Here is a 7,574-nt window from a genome sequence, read left to right as displayed (position 1 = left end):
CAAGCTTCATCAGCAAAGAGCTGGCGGTTGGGCAGCAGGCGGCAGGAAAGGTTGGACCCACATAGAGACAAGTACGGATGGCGGACGGTACATGCGGAGACATAAAATCGCAGCTAGAAATACAAATCGGACTTGGCACAAGAACAGTGTCAATTGAGCTGCTGATCCAACCAGGATTGATCGACGCACTGGTGCTAGGATGGAACTTCCTCATCAAAATCGAAGCCGAGATGAAATGCGCAGGTCACAGCGTGATGATACCGGCGAGGGACAGACACCGAGGATGGCTGGAGGAAAAACTGTCGGTAGCAGTCGTGGAAGCCCCGAAGGGATTTGGATGTGGACCAGTTTTTAAAGACGGAGTTGAAGAGCCTGGAAAATCTGCAAGGCACGTCAAACGTGGTAGTACACAGGATCACCATGAAGGCCGATCAGCCGGTCAAACAGCGGTACTATCCGAAAAATGCAGGGCGAGACCAACGCCAAAGTAGACGAGCTACTTGAAAAGGGCTGCATCGAGCTGCCAAATTCCGTGAAGGGCGCATCTCCAATGCCGATGATCAACTATATCTCGGACCAACTTCGGGAAGCTAAATACATAAGCAGCCTCGACTTAAAGGACTTGTACTGGCAGATACCGTTGGAGGCAGCCAGCAGGCACTACACCGCATTTACAGTGCCAGGAAAAGGGGTGTTCCAATGGAAAATTATGCCTTTTGGTTTGCACTCGGCATAAGCAACATTCCTGCAGGTAATGGACCAGGTAATAGAACCCGAAATGATGCCGCAAGCGTATCAGGATGATATAGTCATCGGACGGAAGCTAGAAGAGCACATGCGTAAACTAAAGGAAGTATTTAGAAGACTGCGAGCGGCGAACCTGAAAGTAAACGCTGATAAGTGTAAACTCTTCGGGAAGGAACTTCAATACTTAGGGCATCGCATTACAGACCAAGGAATCGGGACAGATCCGGAAAACGTATCAGCGATAACATTGCTAAAACCACCGGCAACTGCGAAAGAACTGCGGCAGTATATGGGAGTGGCGTCGTGGTACAGGCGTTTTGTGCCAGATTTTACCACGCTAGTGCATCTGCTGAACGCCCTTCTCCGAAAGGGTGTCAAATGGGAATGGACCTGACGACCACCAGCAGGCCTTTGAAGCTGTCAAGGCAAGGTTGGTCGCCGACCCAATTTTGGCATGCCCGGATTTTACAAAGTCGTTTGTGGTGCATACCGATGCCAGCGATTATGGGCTGGGTGCAATTCTCACTCAAAATTCCGACCAGGGTGAGCGGGTGATCTCCTATTCCAGCCGGACCCTAACCGGGTCGGAAAAGAATCACTTGGCCACTGAAAAGGAATGTTAAGCAATCGTGTGGGCCATAAGAAAATTAAAGCCATACCTGGAGAAATACCACTTCAAAGTAATAACAGATCACATGGCCCTGAAGTGGTTGAACAGCATCGAGAGCCCAACCGTTAGAATCGCACGGTGGGCACTGGAGCTCCAGCAATCGAAATCACATACAGGAAAGGCCAGCTGAATATTGTGGCGGACGCACTGTCGCGGCAGCCTGAATGTAGCTGGATAAGGGACATAGGGGCAAAATAGCACAGAACCCCCAAAAATATCCGGACTATTTAGTGGAGGCCAACCGGCTGTACCGGCACATTCCTCACAGAGCGGGCAACGAGGATGTGGTCGCATGGAAGCTATGCGTACCAATCGGGTCAAGGCAGCGAGTCATGGCCGAGAACCACGATATGCCGACGTCCGGACACATGGGCAGCCGGAAGACGATCGCGAGGGTGGCAGCGAGGTATTATTGGCCGGGCATGCACCGCGACATTAGGAAGCACGTGCGGAACTGTGAGAGCTGCCTCAGGTAAAAGCTCAGTCAGCTCCAGGCAGCCGGAAAAATGCTCACACAGATCCCAGAGGAGCCCTGGGCCACAGAATGCGCCGATTTCGTTGGGCCGCTTCCTCGGTCGAAACACGGGAACTCGATGCTTCTAGTGCTCGTAGAACGGTTCTCGAAGTGGACGGAAATAGTGCCAATGCGTAGGGCTACCACAGAGACGCTGGAAAAGGCAATCCGGGAAAGGATTGTCTCAAGGTACGGCGTGCCGAAGGTCTTGATCACCGATAACGGGGTGCAATTCACGAGCAGGGCGTTCAAGCGGTTCTTGACAGAGTTGGGAGTACGGCACCAGTTCGCAGCCCCGTACACGCCACAAGAAAATCCCACGGAGAGTGCCAATCGAACTGTGAAAACAATGATCGCCCAGTTCGCCGGACAAGACCAGAGAACGTGGGACGATAAATGGCCAGAATTGCAGCTGGCCGTGAACACTAGTGTAGCCGAGTCCACAGGGTATTCACCGGCATTTGTCACGCAGGGTAGAGAGCCCAGGTTACCGAGCGCGTTGTTTGATGAAGAAACCACCGGCACAGGAAGGGAAACCCAGACCCCATCGGAAAATGCGAAAAAATAAACGAAATCTTCGAGCTGGTCAGACGGAACATGGAGAAGGCGGCGCAGGATCAGGCGGGCCACTACAATCTCCGGAGGCGCCCTTGGAAACCACAGATCGGAGACACGGTATGGGCCAAGGAGCTCCACCTATCCAAGGCGGCAGAAGGATTCGCGGCGAAACTGGCACCCAGATACGAGGGACCGTTTAAAATAATTAATTTCGACTCTCCGGTTATTTGCAACCTGCGGCACGAAGACACGGGCAAAGAAAGAAAAACACACATAAGCCAGTTAAGACCGCAAAGCAAAGAGGGGCAGTCTCAACAAATCCGGCGTATCGGAGGAGCACTGTACCCTAACCAAAGAAAGGGGGAGGACGAATCACGGTATCGAAATTAACGGTCAAGCACACACACACAGGCACACTTCAGGAGAAGGTTGTCCGTCATGTCACCCAGGCCACGATCGACTCACTGCAGGCTATGAAAAAGTTGCAAAGCGAGATTAGTGCGACGCTGGACGAAACTCTCGCCAGGGCTCCGACCGCCTGCGCAGCCCAGCAGACAACGCCATCGATTGTTGGCCCAGGACAAGAAGCCGCTAGCACAGAGAGGGTGCATACTGGCGCAGGGAACCAGACGAGAAACCCTGGCTGGCAGCAGGTTAGGCGCAAAACCAAGAAGCCCCGCGTGACTGCTGAGAATACCAGGGAAAGCGAAGACCACGCGAGACTCACCGTGAATCGGAAGAGCCAGCGCCCTGACGCTATCCTGATCAAATGCAGCGAAGGATCGTACGCAGACATGCTCAATTTGGTTAAAACCGAGCCTACCCTTCAGGGGCTTAAGGATGGGGTGCAAGGCATACGCAGGACAGCCAATGGGAGCCTTCTACTCAAGATGCAGAAACCCTCAGACCCAGCCACGCAGCAACTGCATACAGCCATGAAGTCCGCCTTCAGCGGCAAAGCCGAAGTGGCTATACTGGAGGACTCGGTACAGGTGGAAATCCGCGAACTGGACGAGATGACCACCTGCGAGGAGGTACTACAGGCAGTCTACGCTGAGGAGGAATGCGAATTCCCGGCGGGCGCTGCACCTAGGATGCGAAAGGCCTATGGCGGAACCCAAACGGCGACGGTTCACCTCAGAAAAGAGCATTCACAGCGGATCCTCGACAAGGGGAAAATCAGGGTAGGATGGGTAATCGGCCGCATAAGGCAGAAAATGGAGCCCAGACGATGCTACAAATGCATGGGTATAGGCCATATGTCTGCTAGATGCCCAGCATCGGAGGCTACAGCCAAAAACACGCAGGAATCCTGCTTCAGATGTGGCAAGGATGGCCACAAGTACAGAACTTGTACTCAGGGCAAACCGAAATGTATCATTTGCACGAGACGAGGAATAACTGGAGGAGAGGCCGAACACTCGACTCTCAGTAAGTTGTGTCCTGAGTACCGGAAAGCTCTGAACTGTACACAGCATGGTTAAGGTTCTACAGATTAACCTAAACCACTGCAGAGCGGCGCAGGACCTACTAACCCAGACTGCCGTCTGATGTGGCAATAATCAGCGAGCCCTATATGGCCAAACACGAAGGCGTATGGCAACATAGTGCGGACGGTAGAGCAGCGATTTGGAGCTGCGGGCAGCCTTCTGGACACCTATCGCAAAGGGCATCAATAGCGGGATACACCAGAGCGATGTTCAGAGGCCTAACAATCTACAGCTGCTACATTGCCCGAGCGTAAGCATAAGCGAGTTCAGAGCAATAATGCAGGAGATCGCTGACGACGCACGCGGCAGGTCACCAATCCTCATCGCAGGTGATTTCAACGCATGGTCCACAGCATGGGGCAGCGCTAGTACGACACAGCGGGGAACCATCCTCCTTGAGGCGAGGGCTTCGTTAAATGTTTGCCTACTCAACGAAGGGAACAGGCCAACCTTTAGCAAGTCAGGCCGGGAATCGATTATCGATTTGACCTTCGCCAGCCCAGAACTGGCACGTAACTGCGCATGGAGGGTGTCAGACATCTACACTCACAGCGACCACGCGCTGATCATCACCCAGACAAGATCCAGATTGGCCTCCCCTAGCAGTCGCCTAACGTCCTACAAAGACCATACCCTTAACACAGAGGCCCTTCTAGCACACATGGAAGGCGTTTGCGTTACAGGTGACGCTAACACCTGCGCAAAGAACTTAGCCGATAGAGTTAAGGCGGCGTGTGAAGCCTCCATGGAAAAAGCCACGAAAGGTGGTAATGGGCGTAGACCAGTTCCGTGGTGGAACGAGGAGATAGACGGAGCGAGGAGAGACTACCTAGCGGCCCGACGCAGGTGTCAGAGGCAGGCAGAGGACGCGGAAACCAAAAGCTGAGCGAAGCAACCTATAGGGCCAAGCGAAAGGTGCTGAAAAACGCGATCAAAGCCAGCAAGGCCAGATGCTTCCAGGAGCTGTGCAAAGCTGCGGATGCAGAACCATTCGGCTCAGCATACAGGATGGTCATGGGTAAGCTCAACAGGCAGCCGACCCCTACTGATCACTTGCAGCTTGGCAACATAGTGGCTACTTTGTTCCCCACTCAGCCGCCGCTTACCTGGCAAGCCACCGGATAAGGCGATACCATACTCACTAGCGAAGCCGAAGTACTGGCAGCACTGAGGAAAACCAAGGCTGAAAAAGCCCCTGGTCCGGATGGCATTCCCAATGCTGCGCTGCACACAATAGTGGCAGCTTACCCGGGTATATTCACGGAAATGTACAACAAGTGTCTCATCCAACGAACCTTCCCCACAGGATGGAAGCGGCAGAGATTAGTGCTCATCCCAAAACCGGGCGAGATGAACGATGACGCAGGCCCCTGTGTATGCTAAATACGATGGGTAAGATATTTGAACTCATAATATGCACCCGCCTCGAAAAGGAGCTCGACGAGTTCGGAGCTTTCTCGGACCACCAGTTTGGTTTCCGGAAGGAAAAAAGCACCATTGACGCGATCCGAGCGGTCACCCAACTGGCTGCTAAGGCAATTGAAGGAGAAAGGTGGATAGGCGGCTCAAAAGAGTACTGCCTCGTATGCACCCTGGATGTCAAGAATGCATTTAACTCTGCCAACTGGAACTTTGTCCTGCGAGCGCTTCGTCTAATGGGAATTTCTGACTACCTTGCCGACCTCGTAGCGGACTACTTCAAGTGATAGCCGGCACAATACCGATAGACCTCCTGGCGGCAGAACGAAGGACAGGAAGTACAGGAAGTAGGACCCAGCGCAGCAGCACGATAGAGGCTTGGCAAAGGAGGTGGAACAGTGCGAGCACAGGACGGTGGACGCACAGGTTAATCCCCAGTCTAATCCCTTGGCTGCAGAGAAGACACGGGCAGGTAGATTTCTACCTCACACAGATGATCTTCGGGCACGGATGATTTAAAGAATACTTGTACAGGTTCAAGCACGAGCCGAACCCCTGCTGCGACCACTGCGGCACCGCAACCATTGAAGACGCGGAGCACGCATTCTTCATCTGCCCCCTATACGCGAGGAACCGAGCCGAAGCTGAATTAAGAACCGAGCGTTTCCTGACAGTGGAAAACGTTATCAATTGCATGCTGGAAAACCAGAGGAATTGGGATGCGGTAGCTAATCTGGCCGCTGGCATCCTGAAGGACCTAAGGCGTCGAGAACAGAGTCGACGCAACTAGCAATAAGGACGAGCGGCAACCTGACCGACATCCGTCCCGCGAAGTATAGCTTTGCGGCGGTCCCGCGGGAACGGAACTTTTCTACTTCTTCTTCTTCTGTCTTTTGTATTTCTTCTGTATATATTTAAGCTGCCGCGTGGCAGCAGAGGCTGAGGGACGCCGAAGCAGAGGAGGCCGCACTCTGGGAGCCGCCGCAGGAGCAGCCACAGCCGACGCAGGAGCAGCTGCAGTCGCCGGAGGAGCAGATGCAGCCGCCGCTGTCGGCACCGCAGTCGCCGTCGGCAGCGTAGCCGCCGCTACCGCCACCACGATCGCCGTCGCCGCCACCACGCTCACCATCACCACCACCATCGCCGCCGCCAAAGCAGCAGGAGTAGCACCTGCCACAGGCGCAGGTCGCGCAAGCGCTGCGAACCATCGGAGGGCGCGGAACCGTGGTCGGAGGTCCCGGAGGCGGAGTGGCCGGCGCGGGTGGCCGAAGAAGCATGACGGCAGCGAGGGAGGCGCAGGAAGGACTGCTGGACGGAGGAGAGCGTTATCGAATAAAGGTAGCAGGGGGCCGGGTGCGCGTGTTTAAGGCCCAATAAAGTGGGTCCCACCCCTTAAAATCAGCATTTGTTATTTTTTAGGGGATCACAGCACAACACGGGAAAAAAAGTGGTATTGGCGAGGGGGGGGGGGCACTTGCTGCCGCAAGGGTCTCCCGGGGCACGCGGTCCAATTACAATTACAAATTACAAGTATCAAGTTTACTCACAGTTTTTCCAAAACAACGAGGCCGTGAGGAAATTAGGGACGGGGGCGCCAGGCGATAGGCGGTCGATCGATAGTTGCGATCGATGGGTACAAAAAAATACTGGATAACGATAACGGCAACAACGATGGCAGGAGAGCTGCATAGCAACAGCGAAGGAGGCGAGAATGCCGGGGGAGTCAAGGGCAACAAGGTCAAACGGTAAACAACGGACCTTGGACCCGGGCAAAGCGGAGACACCGTGAATTAACGGTACCACGCTGGACATTGGACCCTCACACGGCAAGGGCAACAGGGTCGAACGGTAAATTGGCGGACTTCGGACCCGCACAAAGAGGACGCACCGTGAACGAACGGTGCGGCAGTGGACCACGCAAGCTGGAAAAGGGAAATAACGGGACCATGACAGGCTATAAAAGGCGGCGCAAGCGCAGCACACGAGGAAGTAATAGTGCGAGAATCAGAGCGAGTGCGTGTACGCGAGACCAGTAGCAAGTTAAGCAAGTGCCGAGTACCAGGATCAAGATCGCAAAGTTGAGACGCCGAACGACTGAGAGTCTACAAGGCTGAGGCTTCAACGCTGAGATCCAACGGGTGCTAGGTCGTGGTTAAATCGAGCTCAGGGAGTCCTT

Source organism: Drosophila gunungcola, unplaced genomic scaffold (genome assembly GCF_025200985.1).
Source record: "Drosophila gunungcola strain Sukarami unplaced genomic scaffold, Dgunungcola_SK_2 000096F, whole genome shotgun sequence".
Taxonomy (NCBI): Eukaryota; Metazoa; Arthropoda; class Insecta; order Diptera; family Drosophilidae; genus Drosophila; species Drosophila gunungcola.
This window is presented reverse-complemented; position numbering follows the sequence as displayed.